This window comes from Pecten maximus, chromosome 11 (assembly GCF_902652985.1).
Source record: "Pecten maximus chromosome 11, xPecMax1.1, whole genome shotgun sequence".
In the NCBI taxonomy this organism is placed as follows: domain Eukaryota; kingdom Metazoa; phylum Mollusca; class Bivalvia; order Pectinida; family Pectinidae; genus Pecten; species Pecten maximus.
In genome coordinates, this window is record NC_047025.1 from 41346405 (window position 1) to 41366829 (window position 20425).

Below are 20425 nucleotides of genomic sequence, written 5' to 3' on the forward strand. Positions count from 1 at the left end.
AGGTGGACGTGTCTTCAAACTTATTAGATACTTATAGGCGGACTAAGGTGGACGTGTCTTCAAACTTATTAGATACGTATAGGCGGACTAAGGTGGACGTTTCTTCAAACTTATTAGATACGTATAGGCGGCTAAGGTGGACGTGTCTTCAAACTTATTAGATACTTATAGGCGGCTAAGGTGGACGTGTCTTCAAACTTATTAGATACTTATAGGCGGCTAAGGTGGACGTGTCGCTTGACTTAACATACTTATAGAGACGGACTAAAAGGGACATGTCGTTAGATTTGAAATATTTGTATAGGCGAGTTGCAGTGGACGTGCCGCCTGACTTAAAATACCTAAAGTTGACGTATTGTCAGACCTAGATTACTTATATAGGCAGAATAAAATGGTGCGTCGTCAAAAATAAGTATATAAACGGGCTTTATCTAAGTAACTAGGACGACGAATTGGAGATTCTCAAAACCTACAATAGATATGTTGATTCTTGTCATATCTAAAATCGGTTAGTGAGATAGTATCTAGCATATAGAATTGCTTTAGACTGAAAAACTGATCTTGAGGAAAACGAAACTAACAAATATTGTGATAGTAGATATGTATATTGTATGAAAAATGAACAAAATGTCAACTGACAGATGTCTTCCGGCGTTTTGTTAATTCACAGCCTCGAACCACAATGATACGGAAATTCACCGCAAAGAATCACGAGTCATTCTTTAGAAGTATTTCTCGTTCAAGGAAGATGTTTTTGATATTTTAATAGGATCCGTCCGGTTTGGTGAAGACGATTGTTCGAGTTACCCAGATTCGGATAATTGATCCAAAGATAGGCGCGCTACTCAATCACGCAGATGCAGAACACGACTGTATTTTTCCTGAATTCAGCTTTATTTTTTCCTAAAATCGCCTTTATTATTTTATCTGAATTCCACTTCATATTTTCCTGAATTCCATTCTATGTTTTCACGAATTCCATTTCATATTTTCCTAAATTCCACTTCATGTTTTCCTGAATTCCTCTTTATGTTTTCCTGAATTCCGCCTACTATTTCTTCCTTATTTCGTCTACTTTTTCCGAATTTGACCTACGTTAATTTGCTTAGTTTGACATACTACTTCGCTGAATGTGACCTACTACTTCGCTGAATGTGACCTACTACTTCGCTGAATGTGACCTACTACTTCGCTGAATTTGACCTATTTCTATTTCATTAGACCTACGTTCGTTAACTATCTCACCTGCATTTTATTTTACTTAATCTGGCTTTTACCAACAATGTACGTTTTACAGGACACCGATAAACAGTTATATTGCTATAAAACTACCGCTCAAACAGGAAGAACGCGTCCATAATATTTGTGTAATTTTGAAATCAAAATATATTTAAGCTAAAATTGAAATTTGTTTTGAACTCGATGCTGATAGGTTGAGAGTTTGTCCGTACAAACAATGTTAATGAACTCGTAAACGTTATACAGATTACAAGTTTCCTCCGGGACAATGTGTAAAGCTCTTTGATAAGACCCCTGTCCCGTTTTATGTGTGATTAACGCGGACATTACCGTCGGTATTGACAACAATTTTGTAATTAGCATCACTCTAACACGGATCAGCAGTGTCTAATTAATTCATTAACAGTCTGTAATGCTGTCAGGTGTTTTCTTTCATATGTTGACAGTTAATTACTGATATTGTACCTGATCCTGGTCTCGCGCGCTCAATGACGTAAAGAGATCTAACTACATAAACAATAGGGTAAGATATATACTATCCATTTTTACATGTCACAGATCAACATGCGTTATTATATAAACACACGGAGTGAACAAGAATTATCTGTTATTTTCAGAAAACTCGCCTAAGTGCCATTTATATCGACACTTGATAAGTGATGTTGTATTACAAAGTTATTTGACTAAATATATACCAAAGAAAAATCGTATTGTATTGACAAAAATGAGGTTATCAGCACATAACTTGTGTATTGAGTCAGGACGTTATTCTAATATAGTTAGGAGTGAACGTATCTGTAAATTTTGTGATCGTGATCTTGAGGATGAATTCCATTTTTTCCTTGTATATCCAGTTTATCAATATCTAAGGCAGAAATTTATAAAAAAAAATATTATTGGAAAAAGCCATGTGTATTTAAGCTTGTCCAACTGTTAAGCACAACAAATGTAAAAGAGCTAAATCTTTAAAGTAAATTTGTGTACGACGCAAATAATTTGAGAAAATCTCTGATGTAATGATGTTGTCCATTCTCTAAATAATTGATATAATTATATGTGCAGTGTCCCGTATGTACGCCAACTGAATTTTGTACTATTACATCTGTACAATGCAAATGAGCTGTAAAGCTAAATGCAATAAAGAAATTTGAATTTGAATTTGAACACGTCAGGTCGTAATAACAGACGTAAAACCCGTTAAATATATAAATAAATAAATAAAACACGTCAACTGTTCACATGTCCATGAGACAGAACTCCTCACTACTATAAGTAGACCTTACATACATTGCTATCATCACGTTAATCCAGAACGTCTAACATCCGAACTGTTCGCGTCTTATTCTCGCCATGTTATAGCCTAACGTCGTATTTATCCTTTACACAACATATATTTTATAGCATTTAACACATCTATGATTACGTTGGACATTTTACAATTCTTCACTCAAGGCACACGTTAGTCCCGAGTGAAAAGGTACATGTACTGTATATATATGTCTCCGACAGTTATTTACATAAGGAACTCTGGCATGAAAAAGAATGAGCATGCATTCATTTTCATCTTGACATCACACATAATTTAAAAAAAATGTAATAATAAAATGTGTAAACGAGAAGCTTTAAAAGTATCAGAGATGATTCCTTGATGAGGGCAGTTTTATTGGATATATAAAAAATAATAAGCCAGTATGTGATAAAATATTTAAACTGGTAAACGGACCTATTACATTTAATTACGTAATACTGCCTAGGATTTGTTATCATCTGCACAGTTTTAGTAGATTTCGAAAGATATGCGGGACACGTGTTACAAAGGAGCTAAATACATATCACTCTCATGTGTGTCACAAATAACTTGTATTAAATAAAACCTACCCTGTAAAGTCACAAGTAGTAGATAAAACCTACCCTGTACAGTCACCAGTAGTAGATAAAACCTACCCTGTACAGTCACAAGTAGTAGATAAAACCTACCCTGTAAAGTCACAAGTAGTAGATAAAACCTATCCTGTAAAGTCACCAGTAGTAGATAAAACCTACCCTGTACAGTCACCAGTAGTAGATAAAACCTACCCTGTACAGTCACCAGTAGTAGATAAAACCTACCCTGTACAGTCACCAGTAGTAGATAAAACCTACCCTGTACAGTCACCTATAGTAGATAAACCTACCCTGTACAGTCACCAGTAGTAGATAAAACCTACCATGTACAGTCACCAGTAGTAGATAAAACCTACCCTGTACAGTCACAAGTAGTAGATAAAACCTACCCTGTACAGTCACCAGTAGTAGATAAAACCTACCCTGTAAAGTCACAAGTAGTAGATAAAACCTATCCTGTAAAGTCACCAGTAGTAGATAAAACCTACCCTGTAAAGTCACCAGTAGTAGATAAAACCTATCATGTAAAGTCACCAGTAGTAGATAAAACCTACCCTGTAAGGTCACCAGTAGTAGATAAAACCTACCCTGTAAAGTCACCAGTAGTAGATAAAACCTATCCTGTAAAGTCACCAGTAGTAGATAAAACCTATCATGTAAAGTCACCAGTAGTAGATAAAACCTATCATGTAAAGTCACCAGTAGTAGATAAAACCTATCATGTAAAGTCACCAGTAGTAGATAAATCATACACTCTGAAGTCATCGCGGATCTTTGTACAATATATCCTATAATATTGCAGATATCTGCTGTCTATCGTATAGACCAGACATTAGTAGGATAATCATTGTTAATCCAATCCACTTTGATTTAGGAAGGGATATTAAAGTTTACTGTGAACTTACCTACAGCGTGAATAATTAATTTCCCTGGATTAAATTATTAACCAGTCCGCGTATCTATAGTGTGTATAGGTATCTCCTGACAGTCGGGGACACATTAGTGTCTGAGTGACCAGAAGCCGGTGACGTAGGTTAGAGGTTTATTGTTCTATAATTAGCCATACCTGTTAATGACAGTCAGGAGTAAACAATACCACGCTAATCCAGACCTAGTTGTGTTAACTACCCTTAAAACGTGAACTATACCATACTAATTACAGGTAAATTGTATTCTCTTTATATTAGTTATTTCAGTTTAACATACTGATTAGTTTAGGATACATTTAGTGGAGTTTAGTTATCAATTAAACGGTATTATACATATACATGTATGTAGTACAGTAAGTGTGGTACAATAATCCATTACATCATAGTACAATGTATATAGAGTACTACTAGGGTAGCTTATTAAACAATTAAATCATAGTATATAATGTTTATACAGTACAGTTAGTGCAGCTTAATAGCCAATTAAATTAGATAATGTATAATAAGTGTAGTTTGATGACCAAATGAAATATACACAGCACAGTAAGTATAGTTTGATAACCAGTTACGATATAGTAAATAACTATACAGAACAGGAACTGTTGATGGGAAAAGACAAGCATAGTAAAAACGAATATAAACCAATACTTTAACATTTACCGCATTAGAAAGAAAGATAAATTTCTAACCAAGAATATAGTTCACCTGAAATACCAGACGGATTTAATTTAACGAAAAAGTCTTTATGTCAAGCCCTATCAAAATCTTTGGAAATATCGCAAAACGCATGCATGTGTTTTTTTTTTCTCAAGTGCAATGCATATTTTAATGATACATTGTACAATGTATATATAAATTAGCTGGTGGACTAATCTGGTATTAAACCTGGTCATTGTTCGTTAAAACAGAGAATTTTCTGTAAATACTTATTCCAAGTGTTGATCAAGCTTTTAAAAACATTTCTAACAAATATCAGATATTTCAATAAAACATAGCAGTAATCAATCGATGTTTCAATTTCCCTGAGAAACCGAGCGCTTGTTTTGCCAGCCATTTCAGCTTTAGCGAAATGTATGCAACAACAAACTTGATGGCGATCTACTGACCATTTTAACATGTTAAATATAACATGTATCTACAACACTTATCATGTTAAATTTAAGAGGGTGTTCATCGCGTTAGATATTTTTGATAACCTAACGCCATTAATGTTTACATTTAACGCGATATGATTTACGCGTTAAGCTGCTGGTCTCGCGCTAAAGTTGAGGTTTAACGCCTCAACATTTAATACGCTGTATGTTAACGAGTTAGCTCATTTCGTTTCTGACAACAACATCCTTTCATAAGTTATTGTCATATTAATGAGATTATCGCTACAGCGGACAAAACACTCTCCAAGGATATCAATAATCTCTGTCAACGTTATTATGTAAATATTCGTTTATTATCAACATTTAAATTGTCAAGCATATTAAATATTTTTAAAAACGACAATGCTATTCGTACATAATGAAATCCCCTGCAATCGACGCTCAAACTTTTCTCGTACCCCGCCTTACTCCCCTCTCGTATCCTGTCTTACTCCCCTCTCGTATCCCGCCTTACTCTCCTCTCGTATCCTGTCTTACTCCCCTCTCGTACCCCGCCTTACTCCCCTCTCGTATCCCGACTTACTCTCCTCTCGTATCCCGCCTTACTCCCCTCTCGTATCCTGTCTTACTCCCCTCTCGTATCTCGCCTTACTCTCCTCTCGTATCCCGCCTTACTCTCCTCTCGTACTCCGCCTTACTCTCCTCTCGTACTCCGCCTTACTTTCCTCTTGTATCCCGCCTTACTTTCCTCTTGTATCCCGCCTTACTCTCCTCTCGTATCTCGCCTTACTTTCCTCTTGTATCCCGCCTTACTCTCCTCTCGTATCCCGCCTTACTCTCCTCTCGTATCCCGCCTTACTCTCCTCTCGTATCCCGCCTTACTTTCCTCTCGTATCCCGCCTAATAATGACGCCGGTACTGATGTACTGACGTGATGAGGATAATGACGCCGGTACTGATGTACTGATGTACTGACCTGATGAGGATAATGACGTTGGTACTGATGTACTGATGTACTGACCTGATGGGGATAATGACGCCGGTACTGATGTACTGACCTGATGGGGATAATGACGTCGGTACTGATGTACGGATGTACTGACCTGATGAGGATAATGACGTTGGTACTGATGTACTGATGTACTGACGTGATGAGGATAATGACGCCGGTACTGATGTACTGACCTGATGAGGATAACGACGTTGGTACTGATGTACTGATGTACTGACGTGATGAGGATAATGACGCCGGTACTGATGTACTGATGTACTGACCTGATGAGGATAATGACGCCGGTACTGATGTACTGATGTACTGACGTGATGAGGATAATGACGCCGGTACTGATGTACTGATGTACTGACCTGATGAGGATAATGACGCCGGTACTGATGTACTGACCTGATGGGGATAATGACGGCGGTACTGATGTACTGACCTGATGGGGATAATGACGGCGGTACTGATGTACTGACCTGATGGGGATAATGACGTCGGTACTAATGTACTGACCTGATGGGGATGATGACGTCGGTACTGATGTACTGACGTGACGAGGATAATGACGTCGGTACTGATGTACTGATGTACTGATGTACTGACCTGATGGGGATAATGACGTCGGTACTGATGTACTGATGTACTGATGTACTGACCTGACGAGGATAATGACGTCGGTACTGATGTACTGACCTGACGAGGATAACGACGCCGGTACTGATGTACTGATGTACTGACGTGACGAGGATAATGACGTCGGTACTGATGTACTGACCTGATGGGGATGATGACGTCGGTACTGATGTACTGACGTGACGAGGATAATGACGTCGGTACTGATGTACTGATGTACTGACCTGACGAGGATAACGACGCCGGTACTGATGTACTGATGTACTGACGTGATGAGGATAATGACGCCGGTACTGATGTACTGACCTGATGAGGATAATGACGCCGGTACTGATGTACTGATGTACTGACCTGATGAGGATAATGACGCCGGTACTGATGTACTGACGTGACGAGGATAAAGACGTCGGTACTGATGTACTGACCTGACGAGGATAATGACGCCGGTACTGATGTACTGATGTACTGACGTGATGAAGATAATGACGCCGGTACTGATGTACTGACCTGACGAGGATAATGACGCCGGTACTGATGTACTGACGTGACGAGGATAATGACGTCGGTACTGATGTACTGACCTGACGAGGATAATGACGCCGGTACTGATGTACTGATGTACTGACGTGACGAGGATAATGACGTCGGTACTGATGTACTGACCTGACGAGGATAACGACGCCGGTACTGATGTACTGATGTACTGACGTGACGAGGATAATGACGTCGGTACTGGTGTACTGACCTGATGGGGATAATGACGCCGGTACTGATGTACTGATGTACTGATGTACTGATGTACTGACCTGATGGGGATAATGACGCCGGTACTGATGTACTGATGTACTGACGTGACGAGGATAATGACGTCGGTACTGGTGTACTGACCTGATGGGGATAATGACGCCGGTACTGATGTACTGACCTGAGGGGGATAATGACGCCGGTACTGATGTACTGATGTACTGATGTACTGACCTGATGGGGATAATGACGCCGGTACTGATGTACTGACCTGATGGGGATAATGACGTCGGTACTGATGTACTGATGTACTGACCTGATGGGGATAATGACGCCGGTACTGATGTACTGACCTGATGAGGATAATGACGCCGGTACTGATGTACTGACCTGATGAGGATAATGACGCCGGTACTGATGTACTGATGTACTGATGTACTGACCTGATGGGGATAATGACGCCGGTACTGATGTACTGACCTGATGGGGATAATGACGCCGGTACTGATGTACTGACCTGATGGGGATAATGACGTCGGTACTGATGTACTGACCTGATGGGGATAATGACGTTGGTACTGATGTACTGACCTGATGGGGATGATGACGTCGGTACTGATGTACTGACCTGATGGGGATAATGACGCCGGTACTGATGTACTGATGTACTGATGTACTGACCTGATGAGGATAATGACGTCGGTACTGATGTACTGATGTACTGATGTACTGATGTACTGACCTGATGAGAATAATGACGTCGGTACTGATGTACTGACCTGATGGGGATAATGACGTCGGTACTGATGTACTGCCCTGATGAGGATAATGACGTCGGTACTGATGTACTGACGTGATGAGGATAATGACGTCGGTACTGATGTACTGACCTGATGGGGATAATGACGGCTGTACTGATGTACTGACGTGATGGGGATAATGACGCCGGTACTGATGTACTGATGTTCTGACGTGATGAGGATAATGACGCCGGTACTGATGTACTGACCTGATGGAGATGATGACGTCGGTACTGATGTACTGATGTACTGATGTACTGATGTACTGACCTGATGAGGATAATGACGGTGGTACTGATGTACTGACCTGATGGGGATGATGACGTCGGTACTGATGTACTGACCTGATGGGGATAATGACGCCGGTACTGATGTACTGATGTACTGACCTGATGAGGATAATGACGCCGGTACTGATGTACTGATGTACTGATGTACTAACCTGATGGGGATAATGACGCCGGTACTGATGTACTGACCTGATGGGGATAATGACGCCGGTACTGACTTACTCTACTCTCGTATCCCGCCTTACTCTCCTCTCGTATCCCGCCTTACTCTCCTCTCGTATCTTGCCTTACTCTCCTCTCGTATCCCGCCTTACTCTCCTCTCGTATCCCGCCTTACTCTCCTCTCGTATCTTGCCTTACTCTCCTCTCGTATCCCGCCTTACTCTCCTCTCGTATCTTGCCTTACTCTCCTCTCGTATCCCGCCTTACTCTCCTCTCGTATCCCGCCTTACTCTCCTCTCGTATCCCGCCTTACTCTCCTCTTGTATCCCGCCTTACTCTCCTCTCGTATCCCGCCTTACTCTCCTCTCGTACCCCGCCTTACTCCCCTCTCGTATCTCGCCTTACTCTCCTCTCGTATCCCGCCTTACTCTCCTCTCGTATCCCGCCTTACTCTACTCTCGTATTCCGCCTTACTTTCCTCTTGTATCACGCCTTACTCTCCTCTCGTATCCCGCCTTACTCTCCTCTCGTATCCTGTCTTACTCTCCTCTCGTATCCCGCCTTACTCTACTCTCGTATCCCGCCTTACTCTCCTCTCGTACCCCGCCTTCCTCTACTCTCGTATCCCGCCTTACTCTACTCCCGTACCCCGCCTTACTCTCCTCTCGTACCCCGCCTTACTCTACTCTCGTATCTTGCCTTACTCTCCTCTTGTACCCCGCCTTACTATACTCTCGTATCCCGCCTTACTTTCCTCTTGTATCCCGCCTTACTCTCCTCTCGTACCCCGCCTTACTCTCCTCTTGTATCACGCCTTACTCTCCTCTCGTATCCCGCCTTACTCCCCTCTCGTACCCCGCCTTACTCTCCTCTCGTACCCCGCCTTACTCTACTCTCGTACTCCGCCTTACTCTCCTCTCGTACCCCGCCTTACTCTACTCTCGTATCTCGCCTTACTCTCCTCTTGTACCCCGCCTTACTCTACTCTCGTATCCCGCCTTACTTTCCTCTTGTATCACGCCTTACTCTCCTCTCGTACCCCGCCTTACTCTCCTCTTGTATCACGCCTTACTCTACTCTCGTATCACGCCTTACTCTCCTCTCGTACCCCGCCTTACTCTCCTCTCGTACCCCGCCTTACTCTACTCTCGTATCCCGCCTTACTCTCCTCTCGTACCCCGCCTTACTCCCCTCTCGTATCCCGCCTTACTCTCCTCTCGTACCCCGCCTTACTCTACTTTCGTACCCCGCCTTACTCTCCTCTCGTATCCCGCCTTACTCTCCTCTTGTACCCCGCCTTACTCTACTCTCGTATCTTGCCTTACTCTCCTCTCGTATCCCGCCTTACTCTCCTCTCGTATCCCGCCTTACTCTACTCTCGTACCCCGCCTAACTCTCCTCTCGTATCCCGCCTTACTCTCCTCTCATACCCCGCCTTACTCTCCTCTCGTATCCCGCCTTACTCTCCTCTCGTATCCCCTCTTACTCCCCTCTCGTATCTCGCCTTACTCTCCTCTCGTATCCCGCCTTACTCTCCTCTCGTATCCCGACGTGATGAAGATAATGACGCCGGTACTGATGTACTGATGTACTGACCTGATGAGGATAATGACGTTGGTACTGATGTACTGATGTACTGACCTGATGGGGATAATGACGTTGGTACTGATGTACTGATGTACTGACCTGATGAGGATAATGACGTTGGTACTGATGTACTGACCTGATGAGGATAATGACGCCGGTACTGATGTACTGATGTACTGATGTACTTATGTACTGACCTGATGGGGATAATGACGTTGGTACTGATGTACTGACCTGATGGGGATAACGACGCCGGTACTGATGTACTGACCTGATGGGGATAATGACGCCGGTACTGATGTACTGACCTGATGAGGATAATGACGCCGGTACTGATGTACTGACCTGATGAGGATAATGACGTTGGTACTGATGTACTGATGTACTGACCTGATGAGGATAATGACGTTGGTACTGATGTACTTATGTACTGACCTGATGGGGATAATGACGTTGGTACTGATGTACTTATGTACTGACCTGATGGGGATAATGACGTTGGTACTGATGTACTGATGTACTGACCTGATGAGGATAATGACGCCGGTACTGATGTACTGATGTACTGACCTGATGAGGATAATGACGTTGGTACTGATGTACTGACCTAATGGGGATAATGACGCCGGTACTGATGTACTGACCTGATGGGGATAATGACGTTGGTACTGATGTACTTATGTACTGACCTGATGGGGATAATGACGTTGGTACTGATGTACTGATGTACTGATGTACTGACCTGATGGGGATAATGACGCCGGTACTGATGTACTGATGTACTGACCTGATGGGGATAATGACGTTGGTACTGATGTACTTATGTACTGACCTGATGGGGATAATGACGTTGGTACTGATGTACTTATGTACTGACCTGATGGGGATAATGACGTTGGTACTGATGTACTGATGTACTGACCTGATGGGGATAATGACGTTGGTACTGATGTACTGATGTACTGACCTGATGGGGATAATGACGTTGGTACTGATGTACTTATGTACTGACCTGATGGGGATAATGACGTTGGTACTGATGTACTGACCTGATGTACTGATGTACTGACCTGATGGGGATAACGACGCCGGTACTGACGACCGGACTTCTTATAACACCGATTGGGAGACTAGGGTAATCAGACCTATTGTCTTCCCTCTGGTACGGACATATTTTGTTTTCACATTTAATGGTCCAACATAATTATGTGTCATTTCGTATAGAATACCCTAAAGAATGGTGATTGATACACAGGGGAATGAGAACTGAGGCGATAATAGCTTAATCAATGATGTATGTAACGTTCTGGGCTAGATATAGATCCTTAACCTGTGTCAACGACCCGTTTAAATATACGAAGGGATGTCTTGATGACAAGGTGTCGTCTATACATTGTACACTATTTCGTACCGTAGTCATGTCAACTGTAAGCATTTTTTGCAAATTTATTCACAATTCAACATCACAGTGACGTCATCTTTTACAGTGTCTAAATCCTAATCATAATTCAATGTATATTGGTCAATTACAATTATAAAATAACTTATCCAACATATATTACACCGAAGACAAAAGTATTTACCCTCACTTTATTCTTTCAGTCTACTCTAGATCTCCTTCCACTTGTTTATAAATACGGGATGGAAGTAAAGAATCTTCAGATTAACGGTGTGTTGATTAAATTGTCAGCTTCCGATCAATTTGTTTCTTCCGAAATTGATTTTGTATCAATAAAACAAGACAATATGACAGTTGTATTACTTGATTAATTCATGGTTATGTGGTAAATAGGATCCGTCAACTTTACATTCTCTGATAGATACATTATGTATTGTTATCAGATGGTTTTTTTTTCAATGCAGAAATGTTTATGAGATGTTTTCTGAGTCGTCACATTAGTTACAAATACAGAACTATATTTGGATTTGAAGATAACTGAAAACCGAGTCCCTAAGTTAAACATCATACGACCATTAAAAAAACGAGTCTCTGTGTCACAGGTGGAGTGAAATAATTTTGTTTTTATTTAATTTTCTTCCGTGTATATTTCCCAATCGTGCATGCCTAACACAATGAGTTTGTATTACGTCAGTAACGATATATGATACAGCTGTTCTAGACTGAATTACAATTGACTACTACAGGGATATCCAGCAAACGATTATACGACTTTTTCTTATAAAATCATGATTGTGTTTGATATTTTAACATGCTTTTATTGTGTAAAAGCAGATACCTATCTTTTGATTAAACTCATTTACCCCTCTAATAATGATCCGTTTTATGGACTGATATTAATTTTTAGTTACTGGTGTCGTCCTTTACAGATTGATATTGAAATGTTCGGTTTAGATTTGAACAGTGTTACATCAACATGAGCAGCATTCCGTAGAGCGGGCACGCTGCATTGTACATAACATTATCATAAACGAGTTCAACCTAGGCTTCAAGTCATGGTGTATAACATTATTGTGTGTAAAACAGATACATAGTTTGTACGTTTAGATGTCAAACACGTGTAAGATTACCTTACAACAGATATAGAAAACTTGGTGAATACAGGGAGCTGATGAATATAGGGAGCTGGTGAATACAGGGAGCTGGTGAATACAGGAAGCTGATGAATACAGGAAGCTGATGAATACAGGGAACTGGTGAATATAGGGAACTGATGAATACAGGGAGCTGGTGAATATAGGGAGCTGGTGAATACAGGGAGCTGGTGAATACAGGAAGCTGATGAATACAGGAAGCTGATGAATATAGGGAACTGATGAATATAGGGAACTGATGAATATAGGGAACTGATGAATATAGGGAGCTAGTGAATATAGGGAACTGGTGAATATAGGGAACTGATGAATACAGGGAGCTGATGAATATAGGGAGCTGATGAATATAGGGAACTGGTGAATATAGGGAGCTGGTGAATATAGGGAACTGATGAATATAGGGAGCTGATGAATATAGGGAGCTGGTGAATATAGGGAGCTGATGAATACAGGAAGCTGATGAATACAGGAAGCTGATGAATATAGGGAACTGGTGAATATAGGGAACTGGTGAATATAGGGAACTGATGAATATAGGGAATTGATGAATATAGGGAACTGATGAATATAGGGAGCTGGTGAATACAGGGAGCTGATGAATACAGGAAGCTGATGAATACAGGGAACTGGTTAATACAGGGAACTGGTGAATATAGGGAACTGATGAATATAGGGAGCTGGTGAATATAGGGAGCTGGTGAATATAGGGAGATGGTGAATATAGGGAACTTGTGAATACAGGGAACTGGTTAATACAGGGAACTGGTGAATATAGGGAACTGGTGAATAAGGGGAGCTGATGAATATAGGGAACTGGTGAATATATGGAACTGATGAATATTGGGAGCTAGTGAATATCGGGAGATGGTTAATATATGGAGCTGGTTCAAATAGAGAAATGGTAAATACAGGGAGCAGGTGAATACAATGTATAGGGAACTATTGAATACAGGAAGCAGATGAATGAAGGTAGCTGGTGAATATAGGGAGCTGGTGAATAGCAACGAGAATTTCCCTGTACTCCGTTACATAAGCATATACAACTGCATTTATCCATCTCAGAGATTTAAGTCATGCAACTTTAATATTCGTCACCTGTTGGACTTGTGACACGCTTGTTATCCTGAAGTTTTATGAGCAATTTACAAATTGGACTACGTGTATAAGGACGTGCATAATTCTAATAATTATACAGACGGACGAATGGACGGACATTTATCTACACAAATAGACGGACAGGTATGCAGGCTCACGTACCTACATACTTATATTATATCAACGTAAACATACTAGTAAAAGTAGAGGGAGGTTACCAAATATCGAGAAACAGGGATCGGGTGTCCTAAAATATCGAGGGGGTTTAACATGCGAAAGGAACGAAGGCAATATTTTAATTACATCCATATCGCTGTGAGTCCTAGCATGATTCATAATTGTCAATTTGACAGATACAGTAAAAACGACGGACTTAAATTCTAATCCTCTGTTTAAATGTTAAATCTGTTAATTCCTCTGTATGTTCCTAACTAGAATAAGGACTTGAGGTCGTTCTGTCTAACTAGGATAGGGACTTGAGGTCGTTCTGTCTAACTAGGATAGGGACTTGAGGTCGTTCTGTCTAACTAGGATAGGGACATGAGGTCGTTCTGTCTAACTAGGATAGGGACATGAGGTCGTTCTGTCTAACTAGGATAGGGACATGAGGTCGTTCTGTCTAACTAGGATAGGGACTTGAGGTCGTTCTGTCTAACTAGGATAGGGACTTGAGGTCGTTCTGTCTAACTAGGATAGTGACTTGAGGTCGTTCTGTCTAACTAGGATAGGGACTTGAGGTCGTTCTGTCTAACTAGGATAGGGACTTGAGGTCGTTCTGTCTAACTAGGATAGGGACATGAGGTCGTTCTGTCTAACTAGGATAGGGACATGAGGTCGTTCTGTCTAACTAGGATAGGGACATGAGGTCGTTCTGTCTAACTAGGATAGGGACTTGAGGTCGTTCTGTCTAACTAGGATAGGGACTTGAGGTCGTTCTGTCTAACTAGGATAAGGACTTGAGGTCGTTCCGTCTAACTAGGATAGGGACTTGAGGTCGTTCCGTCTAACTAGGATAAGGACTTGAGGTCGTTCTGTCTAACTAGGATAGGGACTTGAGGTCGTTCTGTCTAACTAGGATAGGGACTTGAGGTCGTTCTGTCTAACTAGGGTAGGGACTTGAGGTCGTTCTGTCTAACTAGGATAGGGACTTGAGGTCGTTCTGTCTAACTAGGATAGGGACTTGAGGTCGTTCTGTCTAACTATGTAGGATAGGGACATGAGGTCGTTCTGTCTAACTAGGATAGGGACTTGAGGTCGTTCCGTGGAAGGTGGATGTATTCTGACATGGAATGACATAATCATTCAAGCGGTTGAAGTAGGTACATGTACATGTATTGTACGTACTATAGAGAGGAAACTCCGTACAACTAATTCATTAAAGCTGATGTCTGTACACCATGCTGTAACATTTAGTCGTTTATCTCGATTTGTCCGGTTTCTACATACATGTACGTTGAGCTGAGAGGATACAAGGACACTTACATCGTACACAAAAACACACGATTTCTGGGATAATTTACATATAACACAATACACAGGTGAGCTACATTACATTGTATACACAGAGGAAAATGCACTTATATCGAAATAGGCTGCTTTATAGCAAAACAAATAACCTTTTAAAACACTTGACATTCTCCACGGACATATACAACCAGTATATGTTACAGGACACATAACTTGCATTTTTCATTGCTTATATGTTTATCTTTGTGTATACTAATTAAAAACATAGACGTATTACACATACAAACTTACCACAATTATGAACATATATCCCAAATAGTGACCCTTCACAAGATTATCCCGAATAATCACCAATACTAGTAAGTATGATTGTACTGATCACTACACAGATCTGTAAACAAGTCAACATCGCTGTACACCTTTGGCAGTTTGTCGTCTGTGTCGTTACCTGTCGGTACACACTAAACCGCGAGTCGGAATACCGATATTAAAATCCGGAACGTTATATACGATGACGCAGTGTTGAAGAATGGCTGAGAATTACATGTCCAGTTATATAATATCGAGTAACGTCATATCTGTCCTCCGAGGGACGAATCGCCCTGATCAACTTCAAATACCATCGTGAATTTCCAAAACACGACACGCCTGCAAAGTATAGTTTCACAACTGCCGCGGGCTCTTGTGAATTGTGGGTCACATGTCGTGTTCCGATTTCTTTAAGTTATAAATATATATGTCAATTTCACATCTGTCCATAAATAGTAGACGTAGCGTTGGCGTATAGACTGTGACAGTGTTATAACGATATATGTCACATTACAAGATTGGTGACGGTTTCTCCTCATTAACAAAGTATAGGACAGATTGCGTCACGCTTGGTGTTTAAAATGCACATCAAAAGTAATGAGCTCACTGATCATCAGATATTAACTATACAAGCATGGTTTAGCTGTCTACAATATAAATACATACATGTGTAGACAGGACTGAGCCGGATTATACAATGGTCAGGTTTGGATTACAGTTCGGAAGTGTCGGGTTCCATTCTTGGACTTGCTTTTTATATTGCAGCTCCTCTCCATTGATACCTTCACTGTAAGTAGGGCGCAACCATTGCGTGAAAGTAAGATGCGACTGAATTTGGGGTAAGACATGTATCTCTGCTTCATTATGTCTCCCTTGACACTGTCATTTTTACCGAATTTTGATCTAGTCCCCAAAAAACGTATCAAAATATGCTATACACACTAGGGAAGGTCCAAATACATGCAGACTGTAACAGATTCTCAAGTTCCTGTGGTCAGTATAATGTAACCGGGTTGGATTTTGGCAGTATGCTTCAGAGAGGTAGCACTATAAAGTCGAAATCAAGTTTCGCTCTATTACAAGGAGACAAACATGAACATACCACAGTTTCACACACAAAACACATACACATTCCCAGACGTAGTATCTCGCAAATGTGAATCCGTCCTTAAATGACAATAGCTATTGTTAGGATATGAAACAATACACAGGGGAGGCCGTCCTTAAAAGACAAAATCTGTTGATAGGACGCTAAACAAACACAGGAGAGGCCGTCCTCAAATGACAAAAACTGTTGATAGGACGTTAAAAGGCCGTCCTCAAATGACAAAAACTGTTGATAGGACGTTAAAAGGCCGTCCTTAAATGACCTAAGGTGTTGATAGGACGTTAAAAGGCCGTCCTTAAATGACCTAAGGTGTTGATAGGACGTTAAAAGGCCGTCCTCAAATGACAAAAACTGTTGATAGGACGTTAAAAGGCCGTCCTTAAATGACAAAAGCTGTTGATAGGACGTTAAAAGGCGTCCTTAAATGACCTAAGGTGTTGATAGGATACTAAATAATACTAAACCAAACTCTCTTGAAACACATGTAGATATTCCTTAATATTGTACTTTTGGTGAGAGGTACACGTGTGGGAATGTTTTTAGTGAGTGTATCGATAACGTACGTAAATTGAAAGAACAAACATCTGTACACTACCTGACCCATTCAAGTAAACACAGAATCTGTACACTACCTGACACATTCAAGTAAACATAGAATCTGTACACTACCTGACACATTCAAGTAAACACAGAATCTGTACACTACCTGACACATTCAAGTAAACATAGAATCGCACATTGATATCAAAATAAGTGCATATTTGACAAGTTATAAAAAAACGTCCCCCATTTTCCACATAAAGTCAGAGATGACAGAATCTGTTTTCTCTTGGGAATTTTTGGCTAACTGTATGTTTACACAGTGAGAACAATAATATGGAAGTTTGCAATAGAACTTGACATAGATTTTGGAAACTTATAATTATACCAACAGAACGGAATCTCCTCATTCACTAAATGTTTTGATACACATTATACAATGATAACTTATACTATATTTTTCACGATGCCTTGTCAATCATAATATCCAGTAATTTAAGGTCAGGGCGTAAAGAGTTCGACAAAGTAAGATTTTTTACTTATGGATTTTTGTTAATATAATAAAAGTTTTCATAAAAATTATGACCCATTTAAAAATTACCTTAACTACTGCAGTAAATATCACCCACGAAGAAAATACTAAGGATATTGAACAGTTTCCCGTGAAATATCACAGAAATTCACAGAAATAAATTAAAATATCTTGTAAGACATGATATTTCAAGGGAGCACATGCAGTCAATTTTCATCTATTATTTACTTCATTTGTACGACGAAAAACTAAAAATACATGCGCTTAGAAAGATAGATGCGCCGAGAAAGATATATGCGCCGAGAAAGATATATGCGCCGAGAAAGGTATATGCGCCGAGAAAATATATGCGCCTAGAAAGGTATATGCGCCGAGAAAGCGTGGGAATCAGTGGCATAATCTTTGACGTTTATTGTCTTCATATCCAAACAATCAAAGCAAAGTATGCCACATTTTGAATCGAAGATTTACCCATGTGTATGATGACATAGCGAGGTAAATACATAACATTAACAATATATACATATTTAGTCAATCAAGTTCGTATATCCCACATTAAAACCATCAAACTCAGGGATCGATTACAAAAAACGGTCAGTCGCGATCGATCTTGTAAGCGAGATATTTTAAAAAGGTCTAAATAAAATCGATAATACAGCATGTTTGTTGTAAATGTCACCATAAATCACTTTTTGTTGGTCGAAATGCTTGGCCGAGTCATAAGAATCGTACTCGGTATGAAATCGATCCCGTGGTGGTTAGACGTGATCATATGAGCTCTACATACTCCCATATCGGGTATCAGGAAGTCAGCACAACTCACCTTCCTCGTCCACAATGATGGAGCAGTAAGGATAGGTTACAGGTGATTTCTCTACCTTTCACTATTTTAGTGGTACACATTATCGAATGTATACAGGGCACATATACCATCTGAGATTTTAATATTATAGTGTGGTCTCTGGTACCAAAAAATTCAAAGATACCATCGGACAACTATCACCTGTCACAAATCGTACTTTAATTCATATGGTGTTCGACCTTAGATGCCGCGCCCACCATGTCCGTTCCGAACGGACGGGGTACCATGGCCAGCTTCTCATGAGAGACACAGGCACCGGATCCCGCGGCTCCCTCACGTCGTCTGAACATAGCTATCGCCGTGGTAGGAGATGAAAAACATTTAAACCAACCAACCCCATTTTGCCCAGCAACTGTCAATTGTCACAAAGTCTAGTTTATAGGCAAACAACTGTCAAAAACCGCACACTTAGTCTAACAACTATCATACGAGGGGTGGTTGATATGTTGTGAGCCTCGTATTGAAGGAGGCACTCAAGGATGTTCTTTTTAAGTCCTACTATTCTCTGACTATATAGGGCCGTTTACCCAAGGACTGGTCTCATTTGGTTAGTTTATATCGACGAGGTAGCACTCTCAAGTAAACAAGACAAGCGGCTTTTGCAAAATGGACAAAATCGGTTATGGTAATTAGCTATATATAGGGTTAAGGTGAAAGAGTCTGTCATTGCCATGGCTGCCATTCACGATTGTGGCTTTAAATTGATTGAGCATCCGCCTTATTCACCTGATCTCGCTCCATCAGACTTTCATCTATTTCCTGAACTGAAAGCAGCTATTTCAGGCACCCTAAACTGCCAAGAAAATGAGTTTGATAAAAAATGGCATTGAGGCCCTTAAACACCCCTGGCAAAAGTGTATAGATACTGAAGGAGAGTATGTTGAAAACAAAATATGTCCGGCAAAATCCAAATCCTTTTCAATATGAGGCTCACAACATATCAATCAGCCCTCGTATGTCACAAAGCTGGTAAGACCCGATGTTAGTGTTGTTACAAATATACGTCGGGATTTTATTGGCGCCGTAAAGGTTTAATGCCTTAACAATGCTAGACGGCTTGAAACCTGGAAAATGAATCTGGTGCTGCAGACATGAGTCGGATATATTGTAAATACAATGTTTGACTTTGTGGGTGGCGGGAAGATTTGTTTTTCTTCAAAATCGTCCGTTGTTACACGACTGCTTACATATAGACAGCTACACGAACACCAGTCAGCACCATCGGTAAATTATTGTTTTGAGATATAAAATTATTTTACATGTAACTCTGTAAATATTCAACACAGGAATGTAAGCGTGGTTTTGTTGACGTGCGCCATGTTTGGAATGCTCGGGATGAATCAATCTACTCACGTGTCTGTCACGCGGAGTCATAATGACGTTTCGTACCGAGGTTGAATGACAGGGAGTTACGGACCACTTACGTCACACTAGATCCCTAGTCATCAATGATCTATCAATTAGATCGTACGTAAGATATTAATACTCTAAGTGTTTCCCGGGGCGGTGTTCATCGTTCACTTCCGGGAAGTCACTGGTATACGTTAGCACTGTAGTTTTCTGGCGTATATTGAGGTTAAAATGACACAGAATAACT

General features: G+C 40.7%; 1 protein-coding gene across 2 annotated transcripts in view; it reads right to left on the reverse strand.

The window, feature by feature from the left end:
- The window catches only part of LOC117337564 (adenylate cyclase type 2-like), a 69203-nt gene extending 53270 nt beyond the window's left edge, over window positions 1-15933 (reverse strand). For both annotated transcript variants that reach the window (XM_033898600.1, XM_033898599.1), the window contains exon 1: window positions 15769-15933. The gene's annotated coding sequence lies outside the window, so the exon portion shown is untranslated. The remainder of the gene's footprint in view (window positions 1-15768) is intronic.
- Window positions 15934-20425: the final 4492 nt, after the last annotated feature.